Raw genomic sequence first — 19,615 nt, 5'->3', positions numbered from 1 at the left:
CGTTTATTGGAATCAGCCTTGTCCTTGAGGCAGAACTGAGTGATTTCCACCAGCTACAAAGTCAAAATTGTAAAACTTAATGAAAACAAAAATGAGCTTTTTGGTCTTAATTTAAGATTAGGTTTAGACATTAGGGTTAGCAGTGTGGTTAAGGTTAGGATAAACATTTAAATTACTTAAATTACAGATTTAATGACTTTGTGGCTGTGCCAGCTAGTGACCACTCTGCAGAGCTGCCTGCAGAACAAGATTCATGACGAAAAATGATAACCTGCATCTAAATTCGGGATGGATGAGTGATTTAAAAAAGGTGGGCTTTTAGCTGAGCAAACATTTAAATCACAGATGAAAATGTAATATAAAAAAGAAGGAGAAAGGAACACAAATCACATCTGGCATTACTCTCTGGAATGTTTTTGTGCACAGGTTTGATATATAGTAGTACAGATGTGCATGACGAAGAAAGCAACAAAAAAAGTTGCTAAATCAGGGGAAAGTGCCAGCTTGGTGACTCCCAAAAAGGTATTTTCTTAACCTGTTTGGGCTGTAGGGGGCGAATTGGAAAAACTGGAAAATATGCGCAAATTTTCAAACGGCCTTTTAATCAATTTCTGCTATTACAATATGCATATTGTTAATAGTATTGGATAGAAAAGAGTCTCAAGTTTCTAAAACCGTTTTAATTTTTTCTCTGAGTGGAACACAAGTCCTTTGGCAGCACTTTCCCCGACCAGGAAGTAAAATGCAAGATGTTTATGCTCGCTTCAACGCTCTGCCTATACATGGTCATGCCACTTATGACCCGAAACACACCTCGTACGCCTTCCTCTGGGTGTCAAGAGTACGTCAGAGGAGAAATCATGCGTTTATCTTGTTCTGACGTGAAATAAGACCTATTTCTTTGACGTGACCGTCAATTTCAGGAAGTCAGAAGCGTGCGACTTGGGAGAGATATCATGTTTTGTTTTGCTGCCGTTTCGGATGTGAACTATCTCCAGCTCGGATTTGATTTGATAAATGAGACCATGTCATCGTAATGTATGTTTTTTCAATAATTTAATCAGATTATTTGAATTTTTTCGGGAGTTTTGCCGTGTTCCGTAATGTTTATTTTGTTTACGTTGGAGAGTTCCGTGCCACTCGAAGAGTACCCCTGCTAAATGAAGATGGAAAGTTGCCATTCTGAAGGGATTGAACGACTCTTCTGGACTAAGGACAACTTGATCAACATTCTGATGAAAGATCAGCCAAAGTAAGACCAAATTTATAATGTTATTTCATATATCTGTCGTGCATGTCAACTGGTCGCGCGCGCCCAAGTGTGTCTGTCTGGCGTGGCTATGCTAATTTAGCGCTACATTTAGTTTTCGGTGTAAAACATTTAATAAATCGGAAATATTGTCTGGAATCACAAGAATCCTGTTTTTCAATTGCTGCACAGTATGTATTTCTCAGAAATGTTTTATGAGGAGTAAATAGGTATTTGATGTTGGTGTCTGTAAATGTTATGGCTGCTTTCTGATTGTAGCTGAATGTAATTTATGATTTATACCATAAATATACACATTTTTCAAAAAAAAAATATGCTATACAATAAATATGTTATCAGACTGTGATCTTATGAAGTTGTTTCTTGGTTAGTGGCTATATATATCTTCATTTGGTCGAATTAGTGATAGCTAGTGACGGAGTAAAAAACTGATGCAGTTAGAAAAGTGCTCTCTTTTGCTGACGTGGTTAGCTAATAGATTTACATATTTTGTCTTCCCTGTAAAACATTTTAAAAATCGAACATGGTGGTTAGATTCACAAGATGTCTGCCTTTCATATGCTGTATTGGACTTGTTAATGTGTAAAAGTTAAATATTTTAAAATAATGTTTTTTTGAATTTGCCGCTCTGCCTTTTCAGTGGAATGTGGGAGGAGTGGCGCTAGCGGCACTCCCGTCCTCAACAGGTTTTAATAACTCCTGATTCACTAGTGTTAATCGAGAAGGCATCCCTACTTACTCACCTTGTAATTCCCTTTTGGTATAATGGCAGAAAACTGTTGTTCTGATTAAAGAAGCAATAAAACTGGCCTTCTTAATACTAGTTGAGTATCTGGAGCATCAGCATTTGTGGATTCGATTACAGGCTCAAAATGTCCAGAAACAAAGAACTTTCTTCTGAAACTCATCAGTCTATTCTTGTTCTGAGAAATGAAGGCTATTCCATGAGAGAAATTGCCAAGAAACTGAAGATCTTGTACTACGCCGTGTACTACTCCCTTCACAGAACAGCGCAAACTGGCTCCAACCAGAATAGAAAGAGGAGTGGGAGGCCCCGGTGCACAACTGAGCAAGAGGACAAGTACATTAGAGTATCTAGTTTGAGAAACAGATGCTTCACAAGTCCTCAACTGGCAGCTTCATTAAATAGTACCTGCAAAACACCAGTCTCAACGTCAACAGTGAAGAAGCGACTCCTGGATGCTGGCCTTCTAGGCAGAGTTGCAAAGAAAAGCCATATCTCAGACTGGCCAATAAAAATGAAAGATTAAGGTGGGCAAAAGAACACAGTCACTGAACAGAGGAACTCTGCCTAGAAGGCCAGCATCCCGGAATCAACTCTTCAATGTTGACGTTATAAGATTGGTGTTTTGTGGGGGCCTCCCACTCCTCTTTCTATTCTGGTTAGAGCCAGTTTGCACTGTTCTGTGAAGGGAGTAGTACACAGCGTAGTACAAGATCTTCAGTTTCTTGGCAATTTCTCTCATGGAATAGCCTTCATTTCTCAGAACATTAATAGACTGACGAGTTTCAGAAGAAAGTTCTTTGTTTCTGGACATTTTGAGCCTGTAATCGAACCCACAAATGCTGATGCTCCAGACACTCAACTGGTCTAAAAAAGGACAGTTTTATTGCTTCTTTAATCAGAACAACAGTTTTCAGCTGTGCTAACATAATTGCAAAAGGGTTTTCTAATGATCAATTAGCCTTTTAAAATGATAAACTTGGATTAGCTAACACAACGTGCCATTGGAACACAGGAGTGATGGTTGCTGATAAAGGGCCTCTGTACACCTATGTAGATATTCCATTAAAAATCAGCCGTTTCCAGCTACAATAGTCATTTACAGCATTAACAATGTCTACACTGTATTTCTGATCAATTTTAAGTTATTTTAATGGACAAAAAAATTGCTATTCTTTCAAAAACAAGGACATTTTTAAGTGACCCCAAACTTTTGAACGGTAGTGTATGTCCACTGTACTGTTCTATATTCCCATGATTGAGCGCGCGCACACACACACACACACACACACATTAAACAGCTATTAAACAATTGTAATTGTAACCTACACACCTCGTGTCAAGTGCCATCCAATGTGTTCCTGGGGGTATCACCAGAAAGGGGACGACAAACAAATGGAATAGATTATGGTAATTAAAACAGCTGGTTCCACGAATAGCATGACCAATGCATGGAATAAAGAGGAATGAGACACACCAACTTTTCAACATTTGATGCAGCAGTAATTTCAACAGTTGCTTTTAGTTCCGTTTCTAAGACAACAAATTCATAATGACGTTTCTTTCCGGTACTTTTATATAATTTGCGGAAAATGCATTTACTAGTCATCTAATTTATGGTACAATAGGCATTTTCTGGACATAAACATAGAATACCTAAATATGTTTGTTAATGTATACTAATAGTGGTATCTGTAAATAGTTCACAAAAGTTTTCTTTAGTTAATGGTCTTCTACTTGTTTTCTTTCTTGGATTTCTTTCCATTTAGGGGCCTACCTTCCACTGCCCTCATCTTACTAATAGTAGCATAGCTGACAGTCCCTGGTGCTAGGTTGTGCCTCAGTATCTCTGTGTTGTCTTATCTCTGCCATGATTTGCATGGACATTTTTGTGATTTTTTTTGGCAACAGAGCACTGTTGAATTCCAATTTATCAGACGTAATTATGCCACGGAATCCATTTCATTGGTCCTGATAGAGAAATGAGTCATATAGCTGTCAGCGGTGATAACATAGTTGTTGACATACAGTGCATTCAGAAAGTAATCAGACCCCTTAGTTTTTCCATATTTTGTTAAGTTACAGCCTGATTCTGAAATGGATGAAAAACATTTTTACTCAACAATCTACACAGAATACCCCATAATGACAAAGCGAAAACAGGTTTTTAGAATTTTGGAACTGTTCTTCTTGTTTAATACTTGTACTTGAGCATGTCAAACACTCAATACACGGTTTAAAATGCTAACAATTTTATCTTTGCTTATTACAAAATAAACATTTTGTTGAATACCACAATCAAAACATGTATTCACGGAGTGCAAGGAGAATTTTATAAATGTTTTACCCTAAAAACCTGGTAACGAGTTTTTGATTGAATAGGGTCCTTTATCTGCCTCTTGTTCTTAGTTCTATTGAGCGTTAACAGTCCTATTGAACAGTAAAACTGTAGTCTTTGGTTTTCACCTGACAGCTGGGATGTAGTCCTACTGCCTTTGGGTGCTGGCCGGGGTGACAGAAGAGGGGTCATGTTTTAACTTGCTATTTGGAAAGGTGGAACGAAACCTGCACATTAAAGCACCAGGTGGTAAACAACACAAGTGTTGCTTGTCCTGAATTATTTCACACACACTTCTTGTACACATAAGCAAATTAGAGGGGAGGTTTAACGCGCAACCTTGCCACTCACAATTGTCTCACTACGCCACTTGTTTTTTCCTGGGAAGGCATGGGAATTTCTCCGGAATAAAAACAGACACTCAACGGTAGGCACAGAAAGTTGGACAAGGAATCCAACACAAATAGTTCTATTCATGAAATCTGAGTACTGCATTGTATACTGAAATTTGTATAAGGACTATTAATACAGGAATGGAATGTAGGGAAATTACTTTCCTTTTTATTCAATGGACTGGTGATTCATTTTTTTGTCCATTAATATAACATAAAATTGATCAGAAATACAGTGTAGACATTGTTAATGTTGTAAATGACTATTGTAGCTGGAAACTGCTGATTTTTAATGGAATATCTACATAGGCATACAGAGGCCCATTATCAGCAACCATCACTCCTGTGTTCCAATGGCAAGTTGTGTTAGCTAATCCAAGTTTATCATTTTAAAAGGCTAATTGATAATTAGAAAACCCTTTTGCAATTATGTTAGCAGAGCTGAAAACTGTTGTTTTGATTAAAGAAGCAATAAAACTGGCCTTCTTAAGACTAATTGAGTATCTGGAGCATCAGCATTTGTCTATTTAGAGAAACAGATGCCTCACAAGACCTCAACTGGCAGCTTCATTAAATAGTACCCGCAAACACCAGTCTCAACGTTAACAGTGAAGAGGCAACTCTGGGATGCTGGCCTTCTAGGTAGAGTTTCTATGTCCAGTGTCTGTGTTCTTTTACCAATCATAATCTTTTCTTTTTATTTGCCAGCCTTAGACATGTCTTTTTCTTTGCAATTCTGCTAAAAAGCCAGCATCCCGGAGTCACCTCTTCACTGTTGACGTTGAGACTGGTGTGTTGCGGTACTATTTAATGAAGCTGCCAGTTGAAGACTTGTGAGGCATCTGTTTCTCAAACTAGACACTAATGTACTTGTCCTCTTGCTCAGTTGTGCACCGGGGCCTCCCACTCCTCTTTCTATTCTACTTAGAGACAGTTTGATATTATTTTAATGGACAATTTTGTTTTTGCTTTTCTTTCAAAAACAAGGACATTTCTAAGTGACCCCAAACTTTTGAACGGTAGTATATGTACAGAGCATTCGGAAAGTATTCAGACCCCTTGGCTTTTTCCACATTTGTTACATTACAGCCTTATTCTAAAATGGATGAAATACATTTATTTCTCCTCAATCTTCACACAATACCCCATAATGACTAAGCGAAGACAGGTTTTCCGACATTTTTGCACATTTATTACAAATAAACCTTATTTACATAAGTATTCAGACACTTTCCTATGAGACTCGAAATTGAGCTCAGGTGCATCCTGTTTCCATTGATCATCCTTGAGATGTTTATACAACTTGATTGGAGTCCACCTGTGGTAAATTCAATTGATTGGACATGATTTGGAAAGGCACACATCTGTCTATATAAGGTACCACAGTTGACAGTGCATGTCAGAGCAAAAATCAAGCCACGAGGTCGAAGGAATTGTCCGTAGAGCTCAGAGACAGGATTGTGTCGAGGCACAGATCTGGGGAAGGATACTAAAACATTTCTGCAACATTGAAGGTCCCCAAGAGCACAGTGTCCTCCATCATTCTAAATAGAAGAAGTTTGGAACCACCAAGACTCTTCCAAGAGCTTGCCGCCCGGCCAAACTGAGCAATCGGGGGAGAAGGGCCTTGGTCAGGGAGGTGACCAAGAACCCGATGGTCACTCTGACAGAGCTCTGGAGTTCCTCTGTGGAGATTGGAGAACCTTCCAGAAGGATAACCATCTCTGCAGCACTCAACCAATCAGGCCTTTATGGTAGAATGGCCAGACGGAAGCCACTCCTCAGTAAAAAGGCACATGACAGCCCACTTGGAGTTAGCTAAAAGGCACCTAAAGGACTCTCAGACCATGAGAAACAAGATTATCTGGTCTGATGAAACCAAGATGCAACTCCTTGGCCAGAATGCCAAGTGTCACGTCTGGAGGACACCAGGCACCGCTCATCAGCTGGCCAGTACCATCCGTGAAGCATGGTGGTGGCAGCATCATGCTGCGGGATGTTTTTCAGCGTCAGGGACTGGGAGACCAGGTAAAGATAGAAGGAGTACAGAGAGATCCTTGATGAAAACTTGCTTCAGAACACTCAGGACCTCAGACTGGGGCGAAGGTTCACCTTCTAACAGGACAACGACCCTAAGCACACACCCAAGACATCACAGAAGTGGCTTCGGGACAAGTCTCTGCAGAGAAGAATAGGAGAAACTCCCCAAATACAGGTGTGCCAAACTTGTAGAGTCATACCCAAGAAGACTTGAGGCTGTAATCACTGCCAAAGGTGCTTCAACAAAGTACTGAATAAATGGTCTGAATTCTTATGTAAATGCGATTTTTCAGATTTTTATTTGTAATACATTTGCAAAAATGTCTTTAAACCTGTTTTTGCTTTGTCATTATGGGGTATTGTGTGTAGATTGATGATTTAAAAAAATGTATAATCTATTTAAGAATAAGGCTGTAACGTAACAAAGTGTGGAAAAAGTGAATGGGTCTGAATACTTTCTGAATGCACTGTATGTTGCATATTGTGTGTCTTGAATTAATTTGCTTCATCTTCATTGTTGCAGGTGTTTTCAACATCCTTGTGTGCAGATTTGAATGTGTAATCGGTTATTAAGTAATAACTGGATTTCACTTCTACATACTGTAAATATTTTTGCATACGTTTAGGATACTTGTAAATAGATATATGTAAAGATATGAGAGATGAAGGATTAATGTGTCAACGAGCTAAACATGAGTTACTTGTTTTATTCTCAATCTCAATGTAAAGCGAACTTCTAAGTCATTTGTAACAGAAAGGTTGCTAAACATATGGTCATTCATGTATTCACACACATATGGTCAAGATTACCAAGCTGGTTGAAAGAGAATATCACTGACATGTCCCTGGACTGGAGGTCTGTATGATTGCTTAATGTTTTTGAGTTATAGTGAAACGGCTGCTCAAGATCTTTGACACAAAGAATGCATAAGCATCAAACCTGAATAGAACAATTCATCTAATGTGCATTTGGTTCTCTTGTCACCTTACTGACAGCATTACTTCCTGTCTTATTGTGGGATACCCTACGCAGTCGGTATTAAAAAGGTGATCTGCTGTACTGTACCATTGCATATTTGAGTTGGTCTAGATCAGAATGTCTGTACTTCTATAGGCAGCCATGTGTTAAGCAGTCACGACGCTTAGAGATTGACATTAGAGATCTGAGGTCATGTCTTGTGGGGGCATAGGAACAGGTGTCCTTCCAAGGCCTAAAGGAAGCTAGCAGGCAGGCCCACATGTGTGTGCCCCCCGGTCCATCCCAGCCTCTTACAGGATGAAATGATCCTTCAGAACACTGCTGAGGAGGTATTTGAGGTGTAGAGTTCAAAAGCATGCTAATGACAAGTACATGTTGGGAGAGAGAAGAAAAACTGCCAGCTTTGAATCAATTGGGGAAGGCATCAAGGGAGGTCATGTCATTAGACCCCCAAAAAATTGCTGTACTGTTAGGGGGCGCTTGCAAAATAACCTGGTGAGATTGGTCGAAATAGCCTATGTCTCGAAGACAACAGGATGGATGTTGTCCCCTGTCGGTTGTTGTGCGTCTCTACACTTCAGAGTGTAGCTGACTTGCTACACCCTCGATAGCTTCTGTGATTATTATTATTTGACCATGCTGGTCATTTATGAACATTTGAACATCTTGGCCATGTTCTGTTATAATCTCCACCCGGCACAGCCAGAAGAGGACGGGCCACCCCTCATAGCCTGGTTCCTCTCTAGGTTTCTTCCTAGGTTTTGGCCTTTCTAGGGAGTTTTTCCTAGCCACCGTGCTTCTACACCTGCATTGCTTGCTGTTTGGGGTTTTAGGCTGGGTTTCTGTACAGCACTTCGAGATATTAGCTGATGTACGAAGGGCTATATAAAATCAATTTGATTTGATTTGTATACTACAAAGCAGAATCAAGGAGTTAGCCATCCTAGAAATTGGCATGGTCTAATTGACTCAACAACCAAAAACACATACTGTATATGTTTAGCTTTGTTATTGAATCAGGTTGTTTATCGAAGTTATCTGGCTCACTCATTGATTCTGCTTTATAGTAGACCCCTCTGGTGGATGTTGGATATAGGCTACATATTTATGTCAAGAGACTAGATCTCAAGCACTAGTATATTTGTTGTAATAAATAGCTAATTACATCCTACGATAATAACTTTAACTCGATCCACCCCGTGGTTAGAACGAACATGTTTCCTATTTGTTCTTTATAGCCTTACAACCCCAAAAAATAATATGCAATTTTTTTGAAAAAATAATTTCCCTATAATTATTTAAATGTTCAAAGTTATTCAATTTGATTCTACATAGCCTCAAGTGGAATATGTAACACATTGAATAGGTCTGTCCAAATTACCATTGGAAAAATGAAAAAAGGTAGGCACTACATTTGCATACTATTGACATATTTACCCTGCGATTACATGCAAGAGAGAATCTATTTATACGAAAGCGAGTATAAATTTAAGGTGATCATGTAAAAATCATAGTATTACCTTGGCATGAAAATCCAAGGAGTGGGAGGTATCATTAATTCTCGTCAGCTTCAAAGCGGTGCAGCAGAATTGAATAAATGTATTACCCATCACTATAGGGATAAACGTCCCACTCAGCTGCTCAGTCTGTTCATGTGGCAATTTGCTTACATTATGCATTGCATTTGATAATATTCAACAATATTCAACAGCATGCGTTACTGTCCCTCGATAGAGCAATTGGATGCAACAAGGTTGATATTTGGCCATAAAACACGATCTACTGTAGAGTAATGTCAGTAAGGTCACCTGTGAAAGGATAATAATGTTCCTCCTATTGCTGACACTTTACCAGATTGATAGTCTTGAGCCCATACTCTGTCTCGCGTTAGCTAGCTAATGAAAATCGGGCCGAGAGAGATTAGCAAATTGATGACCTTTGCATGCACTCTCATGCTAAAGGCCAAGCACGTGTGTTCATAACCTTGAGTGATATATGTTTGACAGAGCACCATAGATGACTTGATGTGCACTGTACAGGACAGACGTCAGGGTGGATTTCACCTCCAGTGTTACATCATAGTTTAGAGGGTGTCAGAAGCACAAAGACGTTTTCATTTTAGTGACATCCCACTGGGCACAGGCAGGTTGAATCAATGTTGTTTCAAGGTCATTTGTAACTTTATTGTGATGTGGAATCAACGTGAAAAATAGATTGGATTTGGAAGAAGTCATCAACCAGTTCTGTTTTCATCTCATTTCAACCAAACTTGAACTTTATACAATTGACTGACCCGGACAAACAGGTTGTTATGTTAATCTAATTTCAACATAATCACCAGAACTAAACTCAGCAAAAAAAGAAACGTCCTCTCACTGTCAACTGTGTTTATTTTCAGCAAACTTAACATGTGTAAATATTTGGATGAACATAACAAGATTCAACAACTGAGACATAAACATGTGACTAACAGAAATGGAATATGTCCCTGAACAAAGGGGGGGGGGGGGGGGGGGTCAAAACCAAAAGTAACAGTCAGTATCTGGAGTGGCCACCAGCTGCATTAAGTACTGCAGTGCATCTCCTCCTCATGGACTGCACCAGATTTGCCAGTTCTTGCTGTGAGATGTTACCCCACTCTTCCACCAAGGCACCTGCAAGTTCCCGGACATTTCTGGGGGGAATGGCCCTAGCCCTAGCCCTCACCCTCCGATCCAACAGGTCCCAGACGTGCTAAATGGGATTGAGATCTGGGCTCTTCGCTGACCATGGCAGAACACTGACATTCCTGTCTTGCAGGAAATCACGCACAGAACGAGCAGCATGGCTGGTGACATTGTCATGCTGGAGGGTCATGTCAGGATGAGCCTGCAGGAAGGGTACCACATGAGGGAGGAGGATGTCTTCCCTGTAACGCACAGCATTGAGATTGCCTGCAATGACAACAAGCTCAGTCCGATGATGCTGTGATGCACCTCCCCAGACCATGACAGACCCTCCACCTCCAAATCGATCCAGCTCCACAGTACAGGCCTCAGTGTAACGCTCATTCCTTTGACGATGAAGGCGAATCCGACTATCCCCTCTGGTGAGACAAAACCGCGACTCGTCAGTGAAGAGCACTTTTTGCCAGTCCTGTCTGGTCCAGCGACGGTGGGTTTGTGCCCATAGGCAACGTTGTTGCCGGTGATGTCTGGTGAGAACCTGCCTTACAACAGACCTACAAGCCCTCAGTCCAGCCTCTCTCAGCCTATTGCGGACAGTCTGAGCACTGATGGAGGGATTGTGCGTTTCTGGTGTAACTCGGGCAGTTGTTGTTGCCATCCTGTACCTGTCTCGAAGGTGTGATGTTCGGATGTAGGTGTTGTTACATGTGGTCTGCGACTGCGAGGACAATCAGCTGTCCATCTTGTCTCCCTGTAGCGCTGGCTTCGGCGTCCCACAGTATGGACATTGCAATTTATTGCCCTGGCCACATCTGCAGTCCTCATGCCTCCTTGTAGCTTGCCTAAGGCACGTTCACACAGATGAGCAGGGAGCAGGGAGGGCATCTTTCTTTTGGTGTTTCTCAGAGTCAGTAGTAAGGCCTCTTTAGTGTCCCAAGTTTTCATAACTGTGACCTTAATTGCCTACTGTTTGTAAGCTGTTAGTGTCTTAACGACCGTTCCACTGGTGCATGTTCATTATTTGTTTATGGTTCATTGAACAAGCATGGGAAACAGTGTTTTAACCCTTTACAATGAAGATCTGTGAAGTTATTTGGATTTTTAAGAATGATCTTTGAAAGACAGGGTCCTGAAAAAGAGACGTTTCTTTTTTTGCTGAGTTTATGTAAATGTTGAAATTGTTGTGGAATTGAATTTTAGTTGGTTGAAATTTTGATTTGATTAGACGCATTTTATTTGACTTTGTTTCAATGTTGATAGTAAAATGGTATGTTTGAATCAACGTCCTTGTTTCAATGTCATGCTATCAACCTAAATAAAGAGGTATATTGAAATAGATTTTTAAGTCACAGTCCAACGATTTCTGCTTGAACAGTGGCTCCTAGTGGTATCTAGTCTACCATCCAGATGCCGACCTCTACATACCCTGCTTATCTTTGGAAACAAGCTGTGTGCAATTCAGCTGACCTGTCATGTCAACATAATTAGACACTCATCAGCTTCCATACTCATTTGCGTAGACTACCTAAAAAAACATTGAATAGTTGAAAGTAACTCCTGTAACTTTTCTTACTGTTGCATGAGGTTTGATTTATGTAGGCTACATTAATATCTCATTTGCCCAACATTGGTAACCATAATTGTAATGTTTTAGCTAGGTATACTATCATTCATTCATCCATGGTTAATTGGATCTTTGAAAGTTTAGGAGTAGTTACCATTAGCCCTATAAATAGGATGCCAAATCATGATATTAATAATCATATTTTACATTTAAGTGGAATATTCAACTCAATTTAAATGGACAGTATACATAGTTCTGATGATTATGTTGAAATTAGATTGATGTAACAACCTGTTAGTCAGGTTAAGTCAATGTATTAAGTATGACTCTTATTTCAATGTTTACAATACTGGTTGAAATGAGAGGAAAACAGTACTGGTTGATGACTGTTTTCAAATCTAATGTATTTACACATTGATTCCACGTCACAAAACGTTAACAAATTCTTCTTATTTCTATTTCTTGTGTTTTTGTTCTACTTGACGTTTTAAACATGTAAAATTTTCGCCTAAAATGACATACCCAAATTTAATGCATGTAGCTCAGGCCCTGAAGCAAGGATATGCATATTCTTGGTACCATTTGAAAGAAAACACTTTGAACTTTGTGGAAATGTGAAAGGAATGTAGGAGAATATAACACATTAGATCTGATAAAAGATAATACAAAGGAAAAAAATGTTTTTGTTTGTTTTTGTTCCATCATCTTTGTAATGCAAGAAGAAGGCCATAATGTATTATTTCAGCCCAGGTGCAAATTAGATTTTGGCCACTAGATGGGAGCAGTGTATGTGCAAAGTTTTAGACTGATCCAATTAACCATTGCAATTCTGTTCAAAATGTTGTATCAAGACTGCCCAAATGTGCCTAATTTGTTTATTAATAACTTTGTTAAAATGTGCACTCACCTCAAAAAATAGCATGGTATTCTTTCACTGTAATAGCTACTGTAAATTGGACAGTGCAGTTAGATTAACAAGAATATAATTTTTCTGCCAATATCAGATATGTCTGTCCTGGGAAATGTTCTTGTTACTTACAACCTCATGCTAATCGCATTAGCGTACATCAGCTCAACCGTCCCGCAGGGGACCCACCAATCCTGAAAAAGTTTAATTCATTTTTAAAGTACGACTGATATTGATTACTGCATTGCTGGGAAAGAGCATGCAATAATGGCATTTCATTCTACTAGTGCACAATAAAAACTTGAAACATGAAATTAAGTTGAAACAACGTTGATTCAACCAGTGTGTGCCCAGAGGGATATACAGTTGAAGTCGGACATTTACATACACCTTAGCCAAATATATTTAAACTCAGTTTTTCACAATTCCTGACATTTAATCCTAGTGAAAATTCCCTGTCTTAGGTCAGTAAGGATCACCACTTTATTTTAAGAATGTGAAATGTCAGAATAATAGTAGAGAGAATGATTTATTTCAGCTTTCATTTCTTTCATCACATTCCCAGTGTGTCAGAAGGTCACATACACTCAATTAGTATTTGGTAGCATTGCCTTTAAATTGTTTAACTTGGGTCAAGCGTTCTGAGTAGCCTTCCACAAGCTTCCCACAAATAGTTGGGTGAATTTTGGCCCATTCCTCCTGACAGAGCTGGTGTAACTGAGTCAGGTTTGTAGGCCTCCATGCTCGCACACACTTTTTCAGTTCTGCCCACACATTTTCTATGGGATTGAGGTCAGGGCTTTGTGATGGCCACTCCAATACCTTGACTTTGTTGTCCTTAAGCCATTTTGCCATAACTTTGGAAGTATGCTTGGGGTCATTGTCCACTTGGAAGACCCATTTGTGACTAAGCTTTAACTTCCTGACTGATGTCTTGAGATGTTGCTTCAATATATCCACATAATTTTCCTACCTCATGATGCCATCTATTTTGTGAAGTGCTCCAGTCCCTCCTGCAGCAAAGCACCCCCACAACATGATGCTGCCACCCCCATGCTTCACGGTTGGGATGATGTTCTTCGGCTTGCAAGCTTCCCTTTTCTTTCAAACATAACGATGGTCATTATGGCCAAACAGTTCTATTTTTGTTTCATCAGACCAGAGGACATTTCTCCAAAAAGTACACTCTTTGTCCCCATGTGCAGTTGCAAACCGTAATGTGGCTTTTTTAATGACAGTTTTGGAGCAGTCTCCTTGCTGAGTGGCCTTTCAGGTTATGTCGATATAGGACTCGTTTTACTGTGGATATAGATACTTTTGTACCTGTTTCCTCCAGCATCTTCACAAGGTCCTTTGCTGTTGTTCTGGGATTGATTTGCACTTTTCGCACCAAAGTACGTTCATCTCTAAGAGACAGAACGTGTCTCCTTCCTGAGCGGTATGACGGCTGCATGGTCCCATGGTGTTTATACTTGCGTACTATTGTTTGTACAGATGAACGTAGTACCTTCAGGCGTTTGGAAATTGCTCCCAAGGATGAGCCAGACTTGTAGAGGTCTACAATTTTGTTTCTGAGGTCTTGGCTGATTTCTTTAGATTTTCCCATGATGTCAAGCAAAGAGGCACTGAGTTTGAAGGTAGGCCTTGAAATACATCCACAGGTACACCTCCAATTGACTCAAATGATGTCAATTAGCATATCAGAAGCTTCTAAAGCCATGACATAATTTTCTGGAATTTTCCAAGCTCTTTAAAGGCACTGTTAACTTAGTGTATGTAAACTTCTGACCCACTGGAATTGTGACAGTGAATTATAAGTGAAATAATCTGTCTGTAAACAATTGTTGGAAAAATTACTTGTGTCATGCACAAAGTGGATGTCCTAACAGACTTGTCAAAACTATAGTTTGATAACATGACATTTGTGGAGTGGTTGAAAAGCCAGTTTTAATGACTCCAACCTAAGTGTATGTAAACTTCCGACTTCAACTGTAAGTACGATGGTTACTGTATATGTAACTATTTTGACACGTTCTAATGACACCATGTTGATCTTGTGAATATACCGGATAAATAACAAATTCATGCAGAATGTTCACACATTGTTTCTCCCACTCAATGTTTTAGAGAAACTTTTTTAAAGTATATTTAAATGTTTTTATTATCAAACTCAACTTGCATGTCCCATTATATTTCCAAGTAAATAAACTGATATTGGCTATCTATAAAAATGGTACCAATAACAAGGTGGGGGGAGATCCTACTGCATGACAGCTGAGAGATGACAAAACATTTATATAATGCACTTACTAAGGAAATTATTTTCAAAAATAGTGTTGTTTTCTTTTATCCTTTCAGTACAAAAGGGCATGCCCTATCAGAGTAGCATGATTATGAGGAAATGATGGAGTATTGTCTGAAAAAATGTTATCCACCACAAAAGGTTACCCAGATGACATTATGCATGGCAGATGTCTTTGATGGACAATTTGAGGCACATGACCTTTTGTGTTGCACATGCTCTTTGACACACACACACACACACACACACACACACACACACACACACACACACACACACACACACACACACACACACACACACACACACAACCAGATAATTATATATTGTATTTACATGTCTCATCAATTTAAATGACCAGCTATTAAAACAACAGTTATCAAGCTGAAACTACAAACAGACTGAACTAAAGAAGAACAAAGAATTGACTCAATCATTTATTGCAGATGTTTTTTTCATAGGAAAAATGGTATGCCCTTGGACGAAAACAATGACGTTGTGGACATACATGTGTCTACAATATTTAGTTAATGTGCAGACCATCCCGGTAATATAAAAAGCCCAGCCCACAGCATTCAATGGCTTACCAACCCACTATTCCTTTAATTTAGTCTATTGTTTTTTAATTCCATCTTTGATCCAGCTATAGGGCTATGAACTCTAAGCTTTGATGTCAGTGTGCTTGTAAATAACTCAAATAGGATTATAATTCAATATTTTCTATTGGAACACATTTTAGTCAGTGCTAGAAACGTTTTCAATTATAAAATATTTAAATCCCAGCCTGACACTGAGAAGTCACCCCAAAAGAATCTCTTTGTCATACATGTGCAACATTCCATTAGAAAGGCCCATTTGATGCTGATCATTTGCCCTTGTTGTACGATACCTCAAGCAGTTCAAATGAAGTCAATGCAACAAAATTAGCATTTTGCTAATTATTTATGAAATGCTTAATTATTTCACCCACATGTTGAGTGGATTAGACAACATAGATGAGTTATTTTTCTTTTAATATTACTGTACCTAAACCTGACAAAGTATGAAATACAAATATTATTGTGAATGATAAACACAGTTGGCAGAGCTACATTGGGGTTCATATTGCATGCAATGGGAATGTCTAATCCATGATGTGTGGGTGGGGTGATTAAAACAGACAGCAGCACTGGAAATATGTTTGCTTTGAAACTCTGAATATGATATGATTATGACACTATGATTAATTGTCAGAGAATGGCAGCCCGGTTAGATTTAGAACTCAAATGCAGTTTATAACTAATTGTGTTAAGTGAAAATAAAGTGCACTTTTGTTCTTGGGATAACGAGCATTTTTAAATGTTGCAAGAGTGATTGTGAAGGCGCACTTGGCTCTAGTGCTTTAGTAGTGAGCCCTCGGCTCTCCCATGGGGTAACATCGTTAAGCATTATAGTCAAGATTATGGAGGTATTGTTTTGAGAAAATGTGTTGATTCAAATTCATAAATCTTCCCACTGTCATAAATTTTATTCTAATTTTCTCATCAAAATGTTTTGAAGGTGCAGACTATGGTTCATGCTCCCACAGTGAATAATACTACGGCATGTGAGCTAACACAAACTCAGGGTATGCTCATTGATTGTAGCTACTAGTTGTATAGTATTTGGATACATTTTCTATAAAGTCTACCCATCATCAATGGAAATGATCTGTTGTTAGAGTCAGTGTCATTTGGATGTCATCACATGACCATTCATAAACAAATAAAAAAATAGACACTTGTAGCCTACTTAAAATGATTTACGTGTTTGAAAAGTACTTTGCCCATTTGCAATTTACTTCACCAATATGTTATTAGTTCCCATGAGCAGAGGTGGATACTGCCAAAGGTCTGCAGAGTTTTTCTCATGTTTTTCACACACCCCACCCCCATATCTGCCCCACGCTCGATCCCAAAAGTTCTGGCCAGAGCTGGCCTGCTCTGCCTGTACACCGACCACTCAGAGCCTGGGCACTGGATAATTAGAATCAGTTATTCAAAACATCTCCAAATGTGATTTAAATGGTAAAGATGTATTAACATGGAAGGAAACCAATAAAGCGGGGAGAGGGAAATTCCGATTTAGGAGCAGAAAAACAACGTTGAGGAATGAGGAAAGGGGTGGGGGGAGGTGAAGTTAGGGGGAGAAAGCAATTACTCGATGTAAAGGCCACGAACAGAGCACCTGCCGTCACTGAGAAATCAAATCTGTCAGCAATTAGAAGGATCTGAGGGGGCCAAGCAGCACTTGCCAGTGGACAATGGGGCAAGGGGAGAGGGGGTTAGCAATTATGTGAGCTGATAGAGTAGCTTTATTTATCTAAACAGTAGGTTAGTTGCCCAATCTCCTCTTTTGTCACTTGTTGCACACATGTGAAAGGGCCACGACTTAATCCGAATGGTGTTCCTTGTCGTAGCCAATCGGTATTGTACGTGGGGGCAAGAGCTGGAGAGGAAGTTATTTCCTTTCAACACAGGGTCAGAGTAAAATTGGGCTGATCTCATGCTCTTGCAATGCTTTCTTCACTCCCAAGAGCTGATCCGGATGCTTTACATTTGAAGCTATTTATTGAGGGTGGGGAAGGGGGGCACACTCCTCTAAAACATGTACTCAGTATCAAAGACTCCAAAGACTCCTGCTCCTTGAAGAGGGCAAAAAACCCACGTCTTAGGAGGGGTATTGAAGATCTGCATAAGATCTACCTCTCACTTGAGACCCCAAATGCAGACATGGCACACTAATAACTACTCAGCAGCTCTCTCAGAAATATATCGAATAAGTTCACAAACTTTGGTCACAAGAATCTTTATACGCCATGCACATAAAAACATGCACATTAATAAATAAATAAATAGCTCAGTGGATTAAGTGCTGTCCAGACCAGTGGTGGTCAGTGCCATTTATGATGAGGGAGGACAATATTTTTTTTCATGAGCATGGCCTTATTTCTATTACAGCATGTTGGATAACTGTCATTCATATTCCATTCACCCAGTTCAATGTAACATCAATAGGTTTAGGCTACTACATGACACTCAAATGTTCCCTTTACCCATCATGAGGTTGCTACAACCTAGCCTATGAATGAAAGTTTACAACGTAGGTGCACACAGGTCAACTGAAAAATATGAGATAACAGACAGTTACACATTCATTCAATACCGCCTTGCACACTCTTGCCTGCATCTAGCGTATCTAGGGTGTAATCATTAGTCCAACAGTTGCAAACGAGAGTTTATATTGGACAAATTCAGGTACTTTTATCTCCGTTTCGTTTGCTTCCGTTTAACCAATTTTTTTAACAGATTCGGCGGAATGAATACACTCCTGATCACGCATAAACACAGTTCCCTTTCATAGCAGCCATGTTGCATTCCCTCTCACCTTTTCCATTCATTTGTGGACTTCAATGAACAACACATCAGCTTTATGTGACCAGGCGAAAAAAACTCCAAGCAAAACATTGTCATAACCGCTACACACAGCCTACATAGTTGTTCCTATATTATCTAAAGTAACGTCCTAGTCAAAATAGCTAATAGAACTAATGCGTTAGTAAGCCCACTACAATCGTGCAGTAACATTACAGTGTATAGTCAGAAAGCAGTTACACCAGCGGTCCCCGGTGGCAATAAATTAATAAAACCAAAAGCTTACCTTGGAAGAGTTCCAGTGTTGTGTTGGATAGTCATAGCCAGCTAGCTAACATAGCATCCCTCTGTTTGAGCCGGGTGTTTGAGTAACTAAACTAGCCATCTGGTAGGTAGCCTAGTGGTTAGAGCGTTTCAGTTGAACGCATTCAGTTGTACAACTGACTAGGTATCCCCCTTTCCCCATTTGCGAACTAAGTGAAACTGAAAGCTAAATAAAATGACGAAATCTCTCTCTCTTGCTTCTCCTTCATATTTGAAGAAATTAATTTGTTGAAAACTGTTCAACTATTATCTTTCTCTCTCTTTGAGTCAACTACTCACCACACTTTATGCACTGCAGTGCTAGCTAGCTGTAGCTTACGCTTTCAGTACTAAATTAATTATCTGATCCTTTGATGGGGTGGACAACATGTCAGTTCATCCTGCAAGAGCTCTGATAGGTTGGAGGATGTCGTCCAGAAGTTGTCATGACTACTGTGTAAGTCTAAGTCTACCCAAGAGCCTCCTAGGTTTTGTATTGAAGTCAATGTACCAAGAGGAGGACAGAAGCTAGCTATCCTCTGGCTACACCATGGTGCTACCCTACAGAGTGCTGTTGAGGCTACTGTAGACCTTCATTGCAAAACAGTGTGTTTTAATAATTTTTTGGGTGACGTGAATATATTTAGCACAGTTTTATCTAAAAAGGATAACTTCTTCAATGTTTTACAATTTTATTTTTAAGAAATACACTGAGGA

At 39.4% G+C, this 19,615-nt stretch overlaps 1 long non-coding RNA gene across 1 annotated transcript in view; it reads left to right on the top strand.

The window, feature by feature from the left end:
- The first annotated feature begins 558 nt into the window (after positions 1 to 558).
- Positions 559 to 19,615, top strand: part of LOC139570672 (uncharacterized) — a 72,482-nt gene continuing 53,425 nt past the window's right edge. Inside the window, exon 1 of the long non-coding RNA XR_011674140.1 lies at positions 559 to 1,252. This is a non-coding gene — a long non-coding RNA (uncharacterized lncRNA). The remainder of the gene's footprint in view (positions 1,253 to 19,615) is intronic.

This window comes from Salvelinus alpinus, chromosome 3 (genome assembly GCF_045679555.1).
Source record: "Salvelinus alpinus chromosome 3, SLU_Salpinus.1, whole genome shotgun sequence".
Lineage (NCBI taxonomy): Eukaryota > Metazoa > Chordata > Actinopteri > Salmoniformes > Salmonidae > Salvelinus > Salvelinus alpinus.
The sequence above is the reverse complement of the archived record's forward strand: the minus strand, read 5'-3'. Positions and strand labels throughout refer to the sequence as shown.